The sequence below is a fragment of the Pristiophorus japonicus genome, chromosome 5 (genome assembly GCF_044704955.1).
Source record: "Pristiophorus japonicus isolate sPriJap1 chromosome 5, sPriJap1.hap1, whole genome shotgun sequence".
NCBI lineage: Eukaryota > Metazoa > Chordata > Chondrichthyes > Pristiophoridae > Pristiophorus > Pristiophorus japonicus.
The window spans coordinates 132,955,162-132,976,158 of NC_091981.1; positions in this window are offsets into that span (position 1 = coordinate 132,955,162).

The window sequence follows — 20,997 nt, forward strand, 5'->3', positions numbered from 1 at the left end:
AGGGGAGGTGCAATGAGACCTGGTGTCATGGTACATCAGTCATTGAAAGTAGGCATGCAGGTACAGCAGGCAGCTAAGAAAACAAATGGCATGTTGGCCTTCATAGCGAGTTGATTTGAGTATAGGAGCAGGGAAGTCTTGCTGCAGTTCTATACACCTTGATGAGACCACATCTTGAGTATTGTGTACAGTTTTGGTCTCCTAATCTGAGGAAGGATATGCTTGCTATTGAGGGAGTGCAGCGAAGGTTGACCAGACTCATTCCCGGGATGGCAGGACTGACATATGAAGTAAGACTGGATCGACTCGGCTTATATTCACTGGAATTTAAAAGAATGAGAGGTGATCTCATAGAAGCATATAAAACTCTGATGGAATTGGACAGGTTAGATGCAGGAAGAATGTTCCCGATGTTGGGGAAGTCCAGAACCAGGGGTCACAGTTGAAGGATAAGGGGTAAGCCATATAGGACCGAGCTGAGGAGAAATCTTTTCACCGAGAGAATTGTGAACCTGTGGAATTCTCTACCACAGAAAGTTGTTGAGTCCAGTTCATTGGATATATTCAAAATGGAGTTAGATGTGGCCCTTACAACTAATGGGATCAGGGGGTATAGAGAGAAGGCAGGGGTGGGGTATTGAAGTTGCATGATCCGCCAGGATCATATTGAATGGTGGTGCAGGTGCGAAGGGCCGAATGGCCTGCTCCTGCACCTATTTTCTATGGGCTAGACTTTCCACTTCACATCGTCCATCTATGGCCCATCTATGGCCCAAAGCAGACCTCTATTGCCCATTTTGAGCAAAAAGTGGAAACTCGGTCAGAAATAGCGCCGGAAAAACAGATGCCTAAGGGCTGGACTTTCAACTTCACATCACCCATCTATGGCCCATATAAGGGCCAAAACCGACCTCTTTCACCCATTTTGAGCAAAAAGTGGAAACTCGGCCCAAAATATCATCCGACAAACAGGTGCCTAAGTTTCCACTTTTATCGCTGAGAATATCGCCGAAATTATAGCCCACACAAGGCCCATCCCAAGTTTCAGCACCTAGCATGCACTTCGCTGGGCCACTGTAAGACCCAAAAGAGTGCTGAGAGATAGTTGCTTTCTCTGGGCCTAAGAGAATGATAATGGGCACTACGGACGCCATTTTGAACTTCAGAGGATGGGTGGAGGATTAGTTGTGAGTTATTTAGAGAGTTAATTTAAAGCTAATTGTACTCAGAATATTGGGACAGGGAATATAAATAGGTATTATCAAGATATTTTTGGAAAAAAGCTTTTATATATTGAAATTATTTTGTAAATAGCTTTTACATAGTGAAGTTCTTTACTGATATTGTTGGGGCCTATCAAACTGATTGGTATGCAGCGTAGAGAGGTCAGAGAGTGCAGAGTACAGTGATTAGAGATTATTGTTGAGAGATTATTAAAATTAATGAAAGTAATTATTGACAGTGACTATGGGGCCTATGCTTTCCCTGCCATTAATTGCAACTCTCACACACTGGTTACTGAAAGGATCAATCGAAGAGGTGGCACAATAATGCGTTGACGGTAATGAAGACGGAGGAGGAGACCGTACAGCCAACGAAGGTACTAGGAAAAGCTATCTTACCTGAACTTGTCTGAAAATGCTTGTCTTAGGAGGCTGCGATTCCGGAAGGAGGTCATCGATGAAATACGTCAACTCGTCAAGGGATCTGTAGCCTTCCAGCACCATCAGAACCGCACTGTCTATTGAGGTGAAAGTTACTGCTGACCTAGCCTTCTACGCATTGGGATCTTTTCAGGCTTCAGGTGTTGACATCTACCATATCTCTCAGCACGCTACACACTGCTGCATTTGACAGGTGACTGAAGCCCTTTATGCTCGTGGAGGGACTTCATCACAATGACCAGGGAGGCACAGACCGAGAGGACTTTGGGTTTCTCGAGAATAGCAGACTTCCCCAAGGTGCAGGGAGCAATAGACTGTATGCACATTGCCCTCAAAGCACCCTTAAAGAATGCGGAGGTCTTTCGTAACAGAAAGGCGTTCCACTCGCTAAATGTGGGTATTCAAATGTTGATTTACAGTTAGGGTTAATCTAAAGTTTCATTTGCGTGAGGTTTCCTTGTTGTCTTGCCTGCACTGACCTATCATCGGAATTTATGCTTAGTTTAAATAAAGTTTAAGTTTAAGTAAAGTACTGGTATAGTAAAAGAATAAACAAGTATGGATTAACAACTGTAAAGTTGATAACTAATGTAACGAAGAGAGAAGACACTGAAAATTTGTTGAATTAAAGAATTTTTTTTATTAACAAAGAAAAAAAATGAATTTTTAATAAACTTTAATAAACTTTTTAACTATACCCTCCCTCCAACCCTCCACCCTCCGCGCCAACACACCCTTCCCTCAAATCCCCAAAACGTTAACAATTAACAATTAACAAAATAACAACAATTGAACTTTGAACATTTAACATTGAACACTGAACGAATAAACTTTTGGAAAACATTCCTCCCCTCCCTACCTGTGGCCACGTTTCCCTCCAGATCCTGTCCCACCCCGTGTTCGTACTCCACCTGCCCGTTTTGGTCTACGCAGACCGAGACCAAGACGCCTTGCAGTGTGCGATGGCAAGACTTCCTGCTGTGGTGGAGGTGACGGAGCGGAAGCAGAAGCCTGAAGCTCCACTTCCGAGTCCGGAGGAACTGTGTTCTCCATACTTTCTTGCGTGCTTGGGGTCTCGCTACGGGCAGACAAGACACCTTTGAGTGCAGTGCCGTGTCCAGCCAGCAACGCATGCCGTAGGGCATTGGTTGTGGTTGTCTGCTGCCGAATGGCCTCCAACGTCTCCCTTGCAGTCTGTGCTTGCTCAGAAGACCAGTTGGAGAAGTTCGTGCAGAACTGGCTCCAGGTTGCTGGAAACTGGCTCCAGTTCATGGAGAACTGGCTCCAGTTTGCAGAGAATCCCGCGAAACCCTGGATAAGGTCGCAACCATTCACGACTATCTCCCTGCAGAGGGATAATAAGCTCTCAGTCTGGCCCGCCATTGTAGGCAATTGCTCACCCAGCTGACCGGACCACCGTGGGGTCGGCGTTTACAATATTACGTGCCTTGGCGTCACCACCTGCACACCGCTTGGCCCCGGTGCATCATCCATCTCAAAAACAATCTCATTGATATCGTCTTCCTCTTCCTCCTCCTCCTCCTGTTGCTCCTGCTCAACTTGCGTAATAACTTGACTAATAACTTTCTCCTCTTCCGTCTCTTCCTCCTGCGAGCTGTTTGAAGGATCGGTAGTTGCGGATGTCTCCGCTAACTCAACGGACTCAATGGACACGTGACCTTAGAAAGACGAATGAAATTCCTAAACAACTTATAACAATACATATCAATACATATCAATATTTCAATAACCCAAAACATTGCAATATTTTTCAAAGCCCCCATATGCACAAGGGTTCACTAGGGCTCACATGGCCTCATTCATCGATCAAGAGTACATCAAAATTATTGAATTATAATTGAATAAAGGTACGCAGAGTCAGAGGAAATGTATTAGCATGGATAGAGAATTGGCTGGCTAACAGAAAGCAGAGAGTTGGGATAAATGGGTCCTTTTTGGGTTGGAAATCGGTGGTTAGTGGTGTGCCACAGGGATCAGTGCTGGGACCACAACTGTTTACAATATACATAGATGACCTGGAAGAGGGGACAGAGTGTAGTGTAACAAAATTTGCAGATGACACAAAGATTAGTGGGAAAGCGGGTTGTGTAGAGGACACAGAGAGGCTGCAAAGAGATTTAGATAGGTTAAGCAAATGGGCTAAGGTTTGGCAGATGGAATACAATGTCGGAAAATGTGAGGTCATCCACCTTGGAAAAAAAAAACAGTAAAAGGGAATATTATTTGAATGGGGAGAAATTACAACATACTGCGGTGCAGAGGGACCTGGGGGTCCTTGTGCATGAATCCCAAAAAGTTAGTTTGCAGGTGCAGCAGGTAATCAGGAAGGCGAATGGAATATTGACCTTCATTGTGAGAGGGATGGAGTACAAAAGCAGGGAGGTCCTGCTGTAACTGTACAGGGTATTGGTGAGGCCGCACCCAGAGTACTGCGTGCAGTTTTGGTCACCTTACTTAAGGAAGGATATACTAGCCTTGGAGTGGGTACAGGGACGATTCACTAGGCTGATACCGGAGATGAGGGGGTTACCTTATGATGATAGATTGAGTAGACTGGGTCTTTACTCGTTGGAGTTCAGAAGGATGAGGGGTGATCTTATAGAAACATTTAAAATAATGAAAGGGATAGATAAGATAGAGGCAGAGAGGTTGTTTCCACTGGTCGGGGAGACTAGAACTAGGGGGCACAGCCTCAAAATATGGGGGAGCCAATTTAAAACCGAGTTGAGAAGGAATTTCTTCTTCCAGAGGGTTGTGAATCTATGTAATTCTCTGCCCAAGGAAGCAGTTGAGGCTAGCTCATTGAATGTATTCAAATCACAGATAGATAGATTTTTAACCAATAAGGGAATTAAGGCTTATGGGGAGCGGGCGGGTAAGTGGAGCTGAGTGTATTTAGTAATGTTTGATACATTGCACAGTGCACAGTTCCCATTACTCATGAGACTCAAGGGTGGGTTTGGCCACACCACGGGTGGTGACCGAACGGCTTTCAGGCCCCATCAGGGCCACCGCAAGCTCCTCATATGGATTCAACACATGTACCTTATCGGAGCCGCTGCCCGTCCTCCTTTGCTCCGCACGGTTGATAGATATCTTCTTCTGTAAATGATGAGATAACATTGCACGGTATAAGCTAATGAACTTGAAAATAAACATTTAAGACTGACAGATTTAAATGTTCAATTAATTAACATTGCATTGCATATTAATAATTTTTCATACTATAAGGTTCAACTTAGTGTTAGGGTGCATAAATTAATTACTAATTTAATTATTTTATATGATAAAGAAATTACATTGAAGATTCTAATTAAAATTTATAAACATCATTTAAATAATACATATGTATGATTTTAAATATAAAATATAAAATGCAACTCATTCTGGTTGGTGCCAGCAGGCTGTTCCATCTCTTACGGCACTGGTCTGGAGTCCGCACTTCATTTGATGCCGGTGTTACCACATCGGCAATCTCGATCCATATTCTGCGATATGCCCGGGGTGGAGGTTTCCCATGCCCACCCCGTGTCAAGTTCTCCCATCTTGTACTTACAACATCTGCAAGGGCCTCGTTGGCCTTCTCGCTAAAGGCTTTGGCCCTTCTCCTTTCACTTTCTCTTTCTCTTTCTCCCTGCTTTGCCATTATTTTAAGAAATGAAATTAAATGAAATGAAAAGATCTATCAGATCTATCAGATTTGTCAGATTTCTCAGATTTCTCAGATTTCTCAGTTTTTTCCTTCAAATATAACTTTTAAGCACAGAACAATGCACACTCTCTCTCCCACTCTCTCTGACCCTCCCTGGGCTTCTGAGCATGTGCGGTGACTCCTGACCTCTCGAAACACGGCACAAAAAACCCAACCAAAAAAAAATCCCACACATGCGCACAATAGCGTTGCTAGAGAAGCTTTTTTTTTCTATGACTTCCGCTTCACTTCTGTTTTCTTTGGGCGATTGTGAGATCGCCGAAAAATCAGATCGCCAATTTGACATCGCCGGGGTAAGGCCGAGTGGAAAATCGCAAAAAAAAAATGGGTTATGTGCTGGTGATCAGCACGGCCGAGACGTCCCACATCGCTGGAACATGGCCCATTGTTTTGGGCCTTAGCCACCTAGTGGAAAGTCTAGCCCTATGTTTCCATGAAACAAGGATGTTGCCTGGACTGGAGAATTTTAGCTATGAGGCAAGATTGGATAGGCTAGGTTAGTTTTCTTTGGAACAGAGAAAGCTGAGGGGAAATCTTACTGAGGTGTATACAATTATGAGGGGTCTAGATAGGATGGATAGGAAGGACCTATTTCACTTAGCAGAGGGATCAACAAACAGGGGACATAGATTTAAAGTAATTGTTAGGAGGTTTAGTGGGATTTGAGGCGAAATGTATTCACCCAGAGGGTGATGGTGGTCTGGAACTCACTGCCTGAAAGAGGTAGAGGCAGAAACCCTCATCACATATGGGGCTCAATTTTCCCCAATGCCGTTTTTTGGCGCATTTCAAGAGTTACGCCATTTCTTTTGGCCCCGACTACTTAAAAAGAAACTTGAAAGTTTCCCCGTTCTAATTTTTAAAATTGGCGCAGCGCAGCCTGTCCTTTAGCTTTGGGGGGTGGGGTCTAATGTCTGCACCGAAAAAAGGATGTACCCCCTTCTGCTCATGCGCAGAAAAAAAAGCATTTTTTTACATGACTGCTATGGGCGCGCATGCCAAGTTCACCTCCAATTCGGCCATTTTTAAAGAGCCAGTTGTGTGTGAGAACTGTGTGAGAACTTAAATTCTCAGTGGAAAAAATTGGAGCTGCAATATGCAACGCGGCTCAAAGACCAAGAATTTCTCACAAGAGGAAGGGGAGGCACTAGTTGCAGTAATTGAGGACACATGGCATGAGCTGGACACAAGCAGAGGTCACACAAAAGTTTCACCAAAAGAAATGAAGAAACGCTGGAACCAACTTGCAGAAGATTACTGTGCAATGGTGACATCCTGAGGTCTGGAGGCCAGTGCAAAACGAAATGGCAGGACCTTGGTCAAGTAGTTAGTGTAAGTAATATTTTCATTTATTCACTTGAATTGCAATTGTTAATGTGACCATCTATATGTCCCAACCAGCACAAAGACACCCTCTCTAAAAAGTTATATTTTCATCTTTGCAGAGGAAGGTGGCACACAACAAAAGAGAGAGAACTTGAACAGGAGGAGGCCCGGCAAATCTGCACCCACTGACACCCGTGGAAGCGAGGGTTGTTGCTTTGATGGGTCCTGCCTGGAGAAAAGCAGTCATCACTGCACAAGCTGGGCCCACACTCAAGGGAGAGGGTAAGTCCTGCAAATTTCACAATCTGGCTTTGCTAAGTGTTAAGTACTGTGCGGGCTAGTCATGCTTCGGTTCATGGGGATGTCTCCATCAGTTACGCTTCGGTTGATGCAATGTGCTATCATTCATCATGGTCCTTCAAATGAACCTGCTGCCTGCGCTGTGTGAGCCTACTCATGCCACCCTGCCCAGTCCTCTGCTGCTAACCATTTGCCTGTTCTGTTATATTTTGCAGAACTTGTGGCCAACCCTGACGATGCTGAAGCCGATGCAGAAGTAGATTCAGACACGGGGGAGCCTGAAGAGGAAAACATCTTCCAATCCCACCTTCCAGACCAAGAGCATGGGGGTGAAGGGTAGGGGTAGGGGCAGGGGGAGGGATACGATCAATTCCCCACTGTTGTACTCACACTGGAGGAAGTGCTGATGCTGCCCATTGAGGTGCCAGCCCCTTTCCTGAGTGGTACGAGTGCTGGGACATTCCATGGTTTCACACGGTCCGAGACTGTGAGTCCCAGTGGGATGCAGCGAGCCACACCCAGGGTGAGGAGGGGAAGGAGAGCTTGACAGTGCTCTCCTTTGGTGCAGGATCGAACAGATGTGGTTCAGATGATGGCAATGTGTTTGGAGAGCATTGACCTTATGCGATCATTCCTGGACACCATCAGTGGGGTGGGTGATGAGGTATCGGGACTATCGGGAAAAGTAACAACGCTCTCACGAGAAATGGGCACACTGTCCGGGGACATGAGGAAGGGAATGTTGTAGGTAGCTGATACACTGTCGGTGAACATGAGGGAGGGAATGTTGCAGGCAGTTGAGACGCTATCAGGGCACATGAGGGAGGGAATGTCGGAGGTAGCTGCTGCAATAAGGGAATACGCCCAGACCCCACGCCCATTGATAGAATCAACTGTCACTCCCACTCCAATCCCCAGACCAGCCTCTGAAGAGGCCCAAGCCAGGCCTTCCACATTACCGTCTGCCCAAGTCCCCATCAAGAAGTGCGCATTACCCAAGATGCTCAAAGAATAACTTGTTACCAATCCGAGAAATGCTGCGCCACCACCTGCGGGGAAGGGTGGAGTTAACAAGACCAAGCGCAGTGGGCGGTCTTAGAATAAGGTGGAGGAGAGATGGGTGCAGGCTTTCTTTGCTGCTGTTATTATTATTGTTGTTACTGTTGTAACTGTTCTCAAATTAAACGTTTTTTGTAAGTGATGTGAATTTACAAGTTTAAAGGTTTGTAAATGATCTTAAAGTTTGTCAGTGATCTTAACTAAAAAGTTTAAAGTATGGTGCAAGAATATTTTTATTAAAGTTAAGTTATGTACAAACAAGTGTTGAACTTTTGAATAAAATATATCTTAAATAATAACTGAATCATTTCCATCATTTGTTCCATTAACACAACTTTTTGAACTAAAGAAGAAACATTTACAATATTTGTTCCATTAGCACAACACAACATTATGGAACAGGTCCAAACGGTAAACATGGTCCATTTGGAATAGTTGCCGCTGAGCCTTCAGGCAGCAAAGTGTTCATGGATGAGCTGCTGACGCAAGGCTCGAGCAATCGTTAAAAGGGCACAATGGCCCGCCCTCCTCCGCCATCATGCTCCTGGTTCAGGTACCTGCATGGCTTCTTCCTCCTCCTCCTCCTCGTCATCTGCATCTTCCTCCTCATCATCAGCCACTCTCACCTCAGGTGAGTCCTCTACTACCAGCTGCTGCTGCCTCATGATGGCTAAGTTATGCAGCATGCAGCACACAACAGTGAATTGACTGACAATTTCAGTGGAGCATTGCAAGTAGCCTCCGGAATGGTCCAGGCATCAGAAACGCTGCTTCAAGATGCCAATGGTCCTCTCTATTAAGCTGCACGTTGCAATGTGCAACATGTTGAATTCCCGGTCAGCTTCCGTCCCAGTTACGCATAGGGACGTCATGAGCCAGGTGGCGAGGCCATACTGTTTGGCTCCCAGCAGCCAGCTCTGCCCTTCTGGCTGCTGCTGAAACATGGCAGATATAGCGCTCTCGTGTAGGATGAACGCATCATGGGTGCTCCCAGGGTATCTCGCATCAACTGACATGATGCGATGCATGTCGTCACACGTAAGCTGCACATTAACGGAGTGGAAGCCTTTTCTGTTGCTGTACATCTCGCAATCCTCCAAAGGTGCTCGCAATGCAGCCCTGTACTTTTGGGAAGCCAGCAATCCTGAAGAAGCCCCAGCCATGTTATGCATTGCCTGGGCTGTCATGGAAACGTTATGTAGTCATTCCTATGGCCATATAATGCAGCAGTCACCTGCCGAATTCAGATATGTGTGCATGTTGAGAAATGGTGCACACATCCCCATTTGTGGCCTGGAATGATCCAGATGCATAAAATGAAAGTGCAGCCATCTCACACAGTCTGCATCACTCAGGTGCAGGTATGAATGCCTGTCTCAATATACCCAACATGGGTAAGGCCTCCTGCCCATCATCCTACGTACTCTGAGGTTCCTCATGTGATGATGTCTAATCAATCTTCTCCTCCGCAGCACAATCATGCAGAAGCCTTGCACGAGGTATGGCATTGTCAATAATGCCCCCATAATTTAATTGTAGCGTTGTAAGAAGCTCAAAATAGCAGGAGAAAGCACTCACACCTTCCTTCCTCTCTCTCTCCCCAAGGTCGATGCATTAGTATGGACCACACCTTGGTCTGCACATGCGCAATAGGCTTGCTTAGAACGGAAGCTAGGCATTCAATAAAGAAACAAAGTCTAATGCAATTTTTTAATTTTTGACTTTTTTCAAAGTACCACCCCACCACTGAATGTCTCCTCACTGGGCTCAAGGTTGGAAGGCAGAATTGCTCCCTCACCTGGACACAGGGTCTCGGCATCCACCCCCGGGCTTCTTTTAAAGCTGCTGTATAGCCTAAGGTTTCTCATCCCTTCAGTTTGGCTTCCACCCCACCCCACAACACCCCACCCCACCCCAGAGCTCCTTTTGAGGCCGAGCTCCGAGACCCTGTGTCCGGGCAAGGGAGCGATTCTGCTAGCCGACGCTCTGATCCTCGAGCCCCGTGAGGAGACATTCAGTGGTAGCGCGGTACTTTGAAAAAAATCAAAAATTAAAGAATTGCATTAGACTTCCATTTTCTCTCTTTTGACTTTGAAAAAATTAAGCTTCATGATGCATATTCTTTGCCTTCTTGACTCCCTCCAAAATTTTGCCTAAAAACAATGGTGTCTTTCTGTGCCAATTTTTTTATGTGCACTGCTTTTTCTTAAATGCCCAGAAGGTTTTTTGGGAGTGGCCCAAAGTTTTTTGGCCAAACTTGCTTAAATGTGAAAAACTGGTGCAGATGTCAGGTTACGCGGAAAAAATACTAACCTAAAAAAATGGTAACTAACTGAGTTACGCTGGGGCAGAAACTTTGGGCAAATTTGGATATTTTAATTTATGCCAAAAAAGCAGCGCATGCCAAAAAAATGGCGCAGATAAATGGGGCAAATTGAGCCCTTAAAAAGTACTTGGATGTGCACTTGAAGTGCCATAACCTTACAGGGCTATCGACCAAGAGCTGGAAAGTGCGATTAGGCTGGTTAGCTCTTTGTCGGCCGACGTGGACATGATGGGCCGAAATGGCTCACTCCATGCTGTAACTTTCTATGATTGATTCAATGATGAAAAGTTCTATGCTATTGAATGTCCTGACAAATGTAGATCAGCAACAAGCGTTTATATATGTTCATCTGAAATCAAAGAGGTTACTATGGAACATTCTAAAATTAGATGAATAAAAAACATGAAAATGTTTTAATATTGTTTGACTTGTACTTTTAAAAATATTTGTTATCTTAAGAAATGAGAAGATTGTGTAAGGACTGTGGGGAGAAATTGGTTAGCGCCTAACTACAGGCATGAAACAGGCGGCGTAACTGTGACATGCGCCAAAGTGATCAGCTTAAGGATCGCCCAAAATTGGTCCTCAGACCTCATCACTGTGAAAGTGGCGAGCGGCGGGTAGCAATCAGGCATCCTCCTGCAGCTCATGTGTCAGATCCAGAGCAAGGTCGGCCTGCACAGATGCCGCCAACGTCTTTTGGGTCGATCCTGGGAGTGGGAGGGAGGAGAACAAGGAGGTAAGCACTGGCTGCCAGTGGTCCACAGTATTGCTGTGGGGCCAGTCTGCTCCTTCTGGCTCCACATTAAGGTAAGTGAGAAAACATTTACTTACCTTATCTTCAGTGATCTGTAAGGAGTGTTGGTTAGGCCATTGTAGAGCCGTAAAAACTAATCGGAGCTTGTACAGAGCAAGGTCGGCCTAGTTTGTGACCAATTTCAGAGCAGGTTCCTTAAACTGGTGTTGCATCCCATATTTGCATATGAAGGGACGTACCGCCTCTTTAAGGCGGACACTAGGGACAACAATCTGGCATTTTTCAGGCGCCCTTAGGGCAGAGAGCATAGCCTGCGAAATTGGAGTTTTCGGCCCCCGTTTTCTGCCGACTGTATCTCTAAATTCTTTTCTAAAGTCCTTACGAGCATGATCTGTGCACATTTAATAAGAAGATGCAGGACCAAAAAGATAAAACGCAACAGTCAAGATCAGACATAGAAACATAGAAAACATAGAAAATAGGTGCAGGAGTAGGCCATTCGGCCCTTCGAGCCTGCACCAGCATTCAATAAGATCAAAGCAAATCATTCACCTCAGTACCCCTTTCCTGCTTTCTCTCCATACCCCGTGATCCCTTTAGCCGTAAGGGCCATATCAAACTCCCTCTTGAAAATATCCAACAAACTGGCATCAACAACTCTCTGTGGTAGAGAATTCCACACGTTCACAACTCTCTGAGTGAAGAAGTTTCTTCTCATCTCAGTCTTAAATGGCTTACCCCTTATCCTTCGACAGTGTTGCCTGGTTCTGGACTTCCACAACATTGGGAACATTCTTCCTGTATCTAACCTGTCCAGTCCTGTTAGAATTTTATATGTTTCTATGAGATCCCCTCTCATCCCTTTAAACGCCCAGGCCCAGTCGATCCAGTTTCTCCTCATATGTCAGTCCTGCCATCCCAGGAATCAGTCTGGTAAACCTTCACTGCACTCCCTCAATAGCAAGAACGTCCTTCCTCAGATTAGGAGACCAAAACGGAACACAATATTCCAGGTGAGGCCTTACCAAGGAACTGTACAAGTGCAGTAAGACCTCCCTGCTCCTATACTCAAATCCCCTAGCTATAAAGGCCAACATACCATTTGCCTTCTTCACCGCCTGTTGTACCTGCATGCCAACTTTCAATGACTGATGTACCATGACACCCAAGTCTTGTTGCACCTCCCCTTTTCCTAATCTGCCCCCATTCAGATAATATTCTGCCTTCGTGTTTTTGTCACCAAAGTTGGCAACCTCACATTTATCGACATTATACTGCATCTGCCATGCATTTGCCCACTTACCTAATCTGTCCAAGTCACCCTGCAGCCTTTTAGCATCTTTCTCACAGCTCACACCGCCACCCAGCTTAGTGTCATCTGTAAACATGGAGATATTACACTCAATTCCTTCATCTAAATCATTGAATTATATTGTAAATAGCTGGGATCCCAGCACCGAGCCCTGCGGCATCTCACGAGTTATTGCCTGCCAGTCTGAAAAGGACCCGTTTATCCCAACTCTCTGCTTCCTATCTGCCAACCAGTTCTCTATCCACGTCAGTACATTACCCCCAATATCATGTGCTTTAATTTTGCATACCAATCTCTTGTGTGGGACCTTGTCAAAAGCCTTGTGAAAGTCCAAATATACCACATCCACTGGTTTTCCCTTGTCCACTCTACGAGTTACATCCAAAGAAAATTCTACAAGATTTGTCAAGCATGATTTCCCATGCTGACTTGGACCGATCCTGTCACTACTTTCCAAATGCACTGCTATTTCATTTTTAATAATTGTTTCCAACATTTTCCCCACTACTGATGTCAGGCTAACCGGTCTATAATTACCTGTTTTCTCTCTCCCTCCTATTTTAAAAAGTGGTTTTATATTAGCTACCCTCCAGTCCATAGGAACTGATCCATAGTCGATAGACTGTTGGAAAATGATCACCAATGCATCCACTATTTCTAGGGCCACTTCCTTAAGTACTCTGGGATGCAGACAATCAGCCTTTAATCCCATCAATTTCCCTAACACAATTTCCCAACTAATAAGGGTTTCCTTCAGTTCCTCCTTCTCATTAGACCCTCGGTCCCCTAGTATTTCCGGAAGGTTATTTGTGTCTTCCGTCGTGAAGACAGAACCAAAGTATTTGTTCAACTAGTCTGCCATTTCTTTGTTCCCCAATATAAATTCACCTGATTCTGACTGCAAGTGACCTACATTTGTCTTCATTCATCTTTTTCTCTTCACATATCTATAGAAGCTTTTGCAGTCAGTTTTGATGTTCCCAGCAAGCTTCCTCTCATACTCTATTTTCCCCCTCCTAATTAAAACTTTGTCCTCCTCTGCTGAATTCTAAATTTTTCCCAGTCCTTTGGTTTGCTGTTTTTTCTGGCCAACTTATATGCCCCTTCCTTGGATTTAACACTATCCTTAATTTCCCTTGTTAGCCACAGTTGAGCCACCTTCCCCGTTTTATTTTTATTCCAGACAGGGATGTACAATTGTTGAAGTTCATCCATGTGATCTTTAAATGTCTGCCATTGCCTATCCACCGTCAACCCTTTAAGTATCACTCACCAGTCTATTCTAGCCAATTCACGTCTCATACCATCGAAGTTACCTTGCCTTAAGTTCAGGACCCTAGTCTCTGAATTAACTGTGTCACTCTCCATCGTAATAGAGAATTTTACCATTTTATGGTCACTCTTCCCCAAGGGGACTCGCACAACAAAATTGCTAATTAGACCTTTCTCATTACACATTATCCAGTCTAGGATGGCCAGCCCTCTAGTTGGTTCCTCGACATATTGGTCTAGAAATCCATCCCGAGTAAACGCCAGGAAATCCTCCTCCACCGTATTGCTACCAGTTTGGTTAGCCCAATCTATATGTAGATTAAAGTTGCCCATAATAACTGCTGTACCTTTATTGAACGCATCCCTAATTTCTTGTTTGTTGCTGTCCCCAACCTCACTACTACTGTTTGGTGGTCTGTACACAACTCCAACTATCGTTTTCTGCCCTTTGGTATTCCGCAGCTCCACCCATACAGATTCTACATCCTCCAAGCTAATGTTCTTCCTTACTATTGCGTTAATTTCCTCTTTAACCAGCAACGTTGCCCACCTCCTTATCCTTTCTGTCCATCCTTCCTGAATGTTGAATACCTCTGGATGTTGAGTTCCCAGCCTTGGTCACTCTGGAGCCATGTCTCCGTGATGCCAATTACATCATATTCGTTAATTGTTGCCTGCGCAGTTAATTCTTCCACTTTATTATGAATACACCTCGTATTGAGGCACAGAGTCTTCATGCTTGCCTTGTTAACACACTTTGCCCCTTTAAAATTTTGCTGTAATGTTGCCCTTTTTGCTTTTTGCCTTGGATTTCTCTGCTCTCCACTTTTACTTTTCTTCTTTCTATCTTTTGCTTCTGCCATCATTCTACTGCCTTCTGTCTCCCTGCATCGGTTACCATCCCCCTGCCATATTAATTTAACCCCTCCCCAACAGCACTAGCAAACATTTCCCCAGACATTGGTTCCGGTCCTGCCCAGGTGCAGACCGTCTGGTTTGTACTGGTCCCACCTCGGTGCAGACCGTCTGGTTTGTACTGGTCCCACCTCCCCCAGAACCAGTTCCAATGTCCCAGGAATTTGAATCCCTCCTTTCTGCACCACTCCTCAAGCCACGTATTCAGCTGAGCTATTCTGCGATTTCTACTCTGACTAGCAGGTGGCACTGGTAACAATCCTGAGATTACTACCTTTGTCGTCCTACTTTTTAATTTAACTGCTAGCTCCCTAATTTCATCTTGTAGGACCTCATCCCTTTTTTTACCTATATCGTTCGTACCTATATGCACCACGACAACTGGCTGTTCACCCTCCCCCTCCAAAATGTCCTGTAGCTGCTCCGAGACATCCTTGACCCTTGCACCAGGGAGGCAACATACCATCCTGGAGTCTCGATTGCGGCCGCAGCAATGTCTATCTATTCCCCTTACAATAGAATCCCCTACCACTATAGCTCTCCCACTCTTTTTCCTGCCCTTCTGTGCAGCAGAGCCACCCATGGCTGCTGCTGCCCTCCCTTGATGAGTCATCCCTCCCAACAGTACCCAAAACGGTGTATCTGTTTTAGAGGGGGATGAATGCTGGTGACCCCTGCACTCCCTTCCTTCCACTGCTTTTCCTGCTGGTCACCCATTCCCTATCTGGCTGTGTAACCTTTAGCTGCAGTGTGTCCAACTCACTAAACGTGCTGTTCACGACATCCTCAGCATCGCGAATGCTTCAGAGTGAATCTATGCGCAGCTCCAGTGCCGCAATGCGGTCTGTGAGGTGCTGCAGCAGGCTTCACTTCCTGCACATGTAGTCGTCAGGGACACTGGAAGCGTCCCTGAGTTCCCACATTGCACAGGAAGAGCATGACAAGTCTCCGAGCTTTCCTGCCATGACTTAACCCTTAGATTAACTTAATTTAACTTGCCAACAATGATAAAGGTTACCAACTGATAAAGGAAAAGAAAAAGAAGAAAACTACTCACCAATCACCAGCCAATCACTTACCCCTTGGCTGTGACATCACCCTTCGATTTCTTTCGACTTATTTTTTGCCTTCTCACCCTGCTGCAGCTGCACCAGCTGGCTCCTCAACGACGAACTCCCGCCGCTCCGACTGCTGGGCATTTTATAGGCCTCCCTCTGATCACCTGCGCCTCCTCGACGAACTCCCGCCGCTCTGACTGATGGGCCTTTTATAGGCCTCCCTCCGATCTCCCATGCCTCCTCGACGCATACTTATGTCAATAAATATTTTCTTCACTGGATTATATTATATTAAAACATTTAAAAGATTTACAGTATAGCAAGACAATTACATAAAAGCTTATTTACAGTTACAACAGGGAACTGAATCAATTGTACAGAGCAGTGGACATTATTTGAGGAGATGTCCTCCTCCAGTGGCTGGCATGGAGCAGCACAGGAGGAGCTGGTTGGCACACATGTCAGTAGCCCTAGATGAGTGACAGTAAGATAACTTCTGAAAGCAAGAAGTCCACAGCAGCTCAACAAAGAAGATCTATCAGTGTTAGTCACAGATGCATGTAGCAGGGCTTTTGCATCTCCTGGAACTCTCCAGTTGGGTTTGTAGCCATCAATCAGCTAGAGGATTGAAGAGCAACATGGAAATGTTCGTGACACACAGTGATAAATGCTCCAATAACAATAGTAACTTGCTTTCTTACCCCTTTTAGCAGGGTTAAGAATACGCAGAGCAGTGGTCTCACAAATCGTTCATTCGTGCTTACTCCTGATTTTAAAACAACAATAACTTGTATTTATATAGCGCCTTTAACGTAGTAAAATGTCCCATGGCACTTCACAGGAGCACTATGAAACAAAACTTGACACTGCATCACAGAAGGAGATATTAGGGCAGATGTCCAAAAGCTTGGTCAAAGAGGTAGGTTTTAAGGAGTGTCTTAAAGAAGGAATGAGAGGTAGGAAGGCCGAGATGTTTAGGGAGGGAATTCCACAACTTGGGACCTAAGCACCAATTTTACTCTTAATCTACCTTTTGGTTAAAATGAGAAAAATAAGTAAAATGTGCCCCAACTTGCTTTGTTGCCCCATTTATACTGCAAGTTTGCCACTTAACAGTAATTCTGAAGATAACAGAGAATTAATTGAGTAAACCCTCCTTTTTATTTAGCTGCTAAAAGATGCACAAGAATGACCATAGTGACAAGCCCTCTAATTTTGTGTCTGAGAATTTGTCATGCATGTACATTCTGTTTGTAACCACCAGATGTCGTCATTGTTGGAGGCCACTGAGTAGCACGCACATGGTGCTGCTCAGGTATAAAAGGCCAACCATTTTGAGAGTCAAGCACTTTGGCCTAAATAAAGCAGAGCCAAGATTGTACCTTGCTTAGTTAAACAATACTCAGTTTGAACTTTATTGCATACATAACATTTGGCAACGAGAATACAAGAACCTTTGTTTGCAAAATGAGCACGATTGGATTTTTAGAGCGATTCATGGAGGGAGAAGATTGGGCAGACTTTGTGAGCCATTTGAACCAGTTTTTCATGTCCAACAAAATGAAGGGAGTTGACGATGCAGATCGGCGCCAGGCCCCGTTCCTCACTGTGTGCGGTTCAAAGATCTACGGTCTGATAAAGAATCTACTCATGCCTAGTGATCCAACAGAGAAAACGTACGAGGGGCGGTGCACATTGGTACGGGCGCACCTCAAGCCAGACGATGGCATCATCATCTCGAGATACAAGTTTATACACATGTTCAATCAGAGGGCCAGAGCGCGGCAGAATTTGTTGCCGACCTGAGACGTCTAGCAGGACCATGCAAGTTCGGGACGGTGTTGGTAGACATGGTGCAGGACTTCTTTGTTATCAAACTTCTGGCGGTGGAGGAGTTGGATTTAAAAAGGGCCATCCAGATCGCTCAATCATGTATGACGACGGACAGGAGCTTAAAGCAAATAGCGGTGAAGAACCGAATCTCGGCAAGTACTGTAAATGCGAATGATTCGGCGTTCGGCAGAGCGGCACATGGCAGGGCCTATCCGGCTGCGTTCGCGAAACCTGTGGCTGCCCAATGTCCGCCAGTGAGAATGTATCCGTCTTCTCCGTGTTGGCATTGTGGGGGAAATCATCAGCACCAGCAGTGCCGATTTAAGCAATATAGTTGTAAAAGCTGTCTGAGAGTGGGGCATCTCCAGCGCAAGTGTCCGCAGATGAGCCAGTGAGCTGCGACACACCACAAGGTGGATGAGAGTCAGACTAGCGTGGATCCGGATATGCAATCCGAGATGCCAGAGGAGGAAGTGTATGGACTGTACTCTTTCATAACCAAGAGTAAATCAATTTTGATTAATGTGAAGTTTAACAGGATACCGGTATCGATGGAACTGGACACAGGGCGAGTCAATCGATCATGAACGAGAGGGCATTTAATAAGCTGTGGGATACCAAGACTGAGCCCAGGCTGAGCCCTGTTAACGTCAAGCTGCGCACGTAAACAAAAAAAAACTGATAAAGGTGATTGGCAGTGCACAAATTAATGTGTCATATAATGGTGCGGTTCAAGAGTTACCGCTGTGTATTGTTCCAGGCAATGGCCCAACGCTGCTCGGCAGGAGCTGGTTGGAGAAAATCAGATGTGACTAGAACGACATAAAGGCGCTGTCATTGGAGGAAGGTACATGTGCCCAAGTATTGAGCAAGTTCCCCTCGCTGTTCGAATCAGACATCGGCAACTTCACGGGAGCCAAGGTGCAGATCCACATCGACTCAGATGCAAGAGCCGTCCATCTTAAAGCTCGGGCAGTGCCGTATATGAAGAGAGACAAGCACAAAATTGAACTGGACGGACTCCAGCATGAAGGGATCATATCACCGGTCCACTTTAATGAATAGGCCAGCCCCATTGTTCCTGTGCTGAAAAGTGATGACACAGTCAGAATCTGTGGCGACTACAAGGCTATGATCAACAGGGTTTCGAAACAAGATCAGTACCCGTTACCGAAGGCTGATGACAAGTTTGCAAAGCTAGCCGGAGAGAAGGCGTTCAAAAAACTGGACTTGACTTCGGCCTATGTGACACAGGAGTTGGCTGAGACGTCGAAGAGACTTACGTGCATTAACACGCATAAAGGACTGTTTATTTACCACAGGTGCCCTTTTGGAATTCGCTCGGCTGCAGCAATATTCCAGAGGAATATGAGAAGTCTACTGAAGTCCGTTCCCAGAACCGTCGTGTTCCAAGATGACATCCTGATCACCGGTCGTTATTCCAAGGAACATCTGAACAACCTGGAAGAGGTTCTACTGCGTTTGGATAGAGTGGGACTCAGACTGAAACGCTCGAAGTGTGTCTTCATGGCACCGGAGGTCAAATTCCATGGGAGGAAAATTGCTGCTGATGGCATCAGATCTACTGACGTGAAAACCAAGGCCATCAAGAATGCACCCAAGCCACAGAATGTGATGGAGCTGCATTCGTTCCTGGGTCTACTCAATTACTTTGGTAACTTTCCGACCTAAATTGAGCACCTTTCTAGAACCACTGCACATGCTATTGAGAAAAAGCGGCAACTGGGTGTGGGGCGCATCGCAAGACAGAGGTTTCGAGAAAGCCACCAATCTGCTTTGCTCGAACAAGCTGCTAGCACATTGTGACTCATGTAAATGTTTAGTTTTGGCCTATGACGCATCGTCATATGGAATTGGTTGCGTTCTCCAACAAGCTAATGAGTCGGGGAATCTTCACGTATGCGTATGCATCCAAAAGTTTGTCTAAAGCAGAAAAAGCCTACAGCATGGTAGAAAAAGAAGTTTTAGCATGAATGTGCGGTGTTAAAAAGATGAATCAATACCTGTTCGGTCTGAGGTTTGAATTAGAGACTGATCACAAGCCGCTCATTTCATTGTTTTCTGAGAGCAAAGGTATCAATACCAACACTTCATCCCGCATCCAAAGGTGGGTGCTAATATTATCTGCCTATGATTATGTCATTTGCCACAGACCCGGCACAGAGAATTGTGCCGATGCTTTGAGCCAGTTGCCGTTGCCCACACCTAAGGTGGAAACGCCACAACCGATGGATTTAATGTTAATCATGGATGCTTTTGAGAAGGAAGCAACCCCTATCACAGCTCAACATTAAGACCTGGACCAGCCAGGACCCGATTTTATCGGTGGTAAAGGGTTGCATCCTCAAAGGCGATTGGTCTGCCATACCTAAGCAAATATGCGAGGAGGTCAAACCGAACATTCGTCGCAAGGACGAACTTTCTATTCAAGCAGATTGCATATTGTGGGGCAATCGCTTTGTAATGCCCAAGAAACATCGGCCCCAAGTTTCCACACGCAGCAAAACAGGCACCCCTCTGAGCTGGGCGCCCGTTTTGCGCGCCAAAAACGGCGCCTGAAAAAAAACGCGCTATTCTCGAGCGCTTTGCAGCTCGATGTCTGCTTGGCACGGCACCCAGGGGGCGGAGCCTACCACTCGCGCCGATTTTGTAAGTAGGAGGGGGCGGGTACAATTTAAATGAGTTTTTTTCGTGCCGGCAACCCTGCGCATTAGAGCGTTCGCGCACGCGCAGTCTGAAGGAAACATTGGCACTCGGCCATTTTAAAAAGTGCTGCAGAAAAAGTGAAAATTTGTTTATTGAACCTTTGCAAAGGCTTGTATTTTAATTTTCTTGATATTTCTGTGTGTGAGGGTGAGGGAGTGCATTCTGTAATTAAAGATAGACTGTGATAAACGGGACACATGCACTTGTTTGAGACTATTCAAATTCTTTGTAGCTGTTTAATTTTTAACATTTTTTAATAAAACCACATTGCCCTTCCATGATCAGCACTGAGGCTTCTTGCAGCTTTCTCCCCCTGTCGTCGGTCGGGCCCGATGGCAAACGGCTGCCTCAAGTAATGAGGCTTCCTGCAGCCTTCTCCCTGCCGTCGGGAACGGCTGCCTCAAGTAATGAGGCTTTCTGCAGCCTTCTCCCTGCCTCCCCCCACCTGCCGTTGGGAACGGCTGCCTCAAGTAATGAGGCTTCCTGCAGCCTTCTCCCTGCCTCCCCCCCCCTGCCGTCGGGAACGGCTGCCTCAAGTAATGAGGCTTCCTGCAGCCTTCTCCCTGCCTCCCCCCCCCTGCCGTCGGGAACGGCTGCCTGCCTGCCCCTCCCATCGTCGGGACCGACGCCACACTGCTGACTGAAAGGCCTGCCTGAAGCACTTTCACACAGGTAGGAAGATGGTTTATTTAATCTTTTCTTTGCTTATAAATTT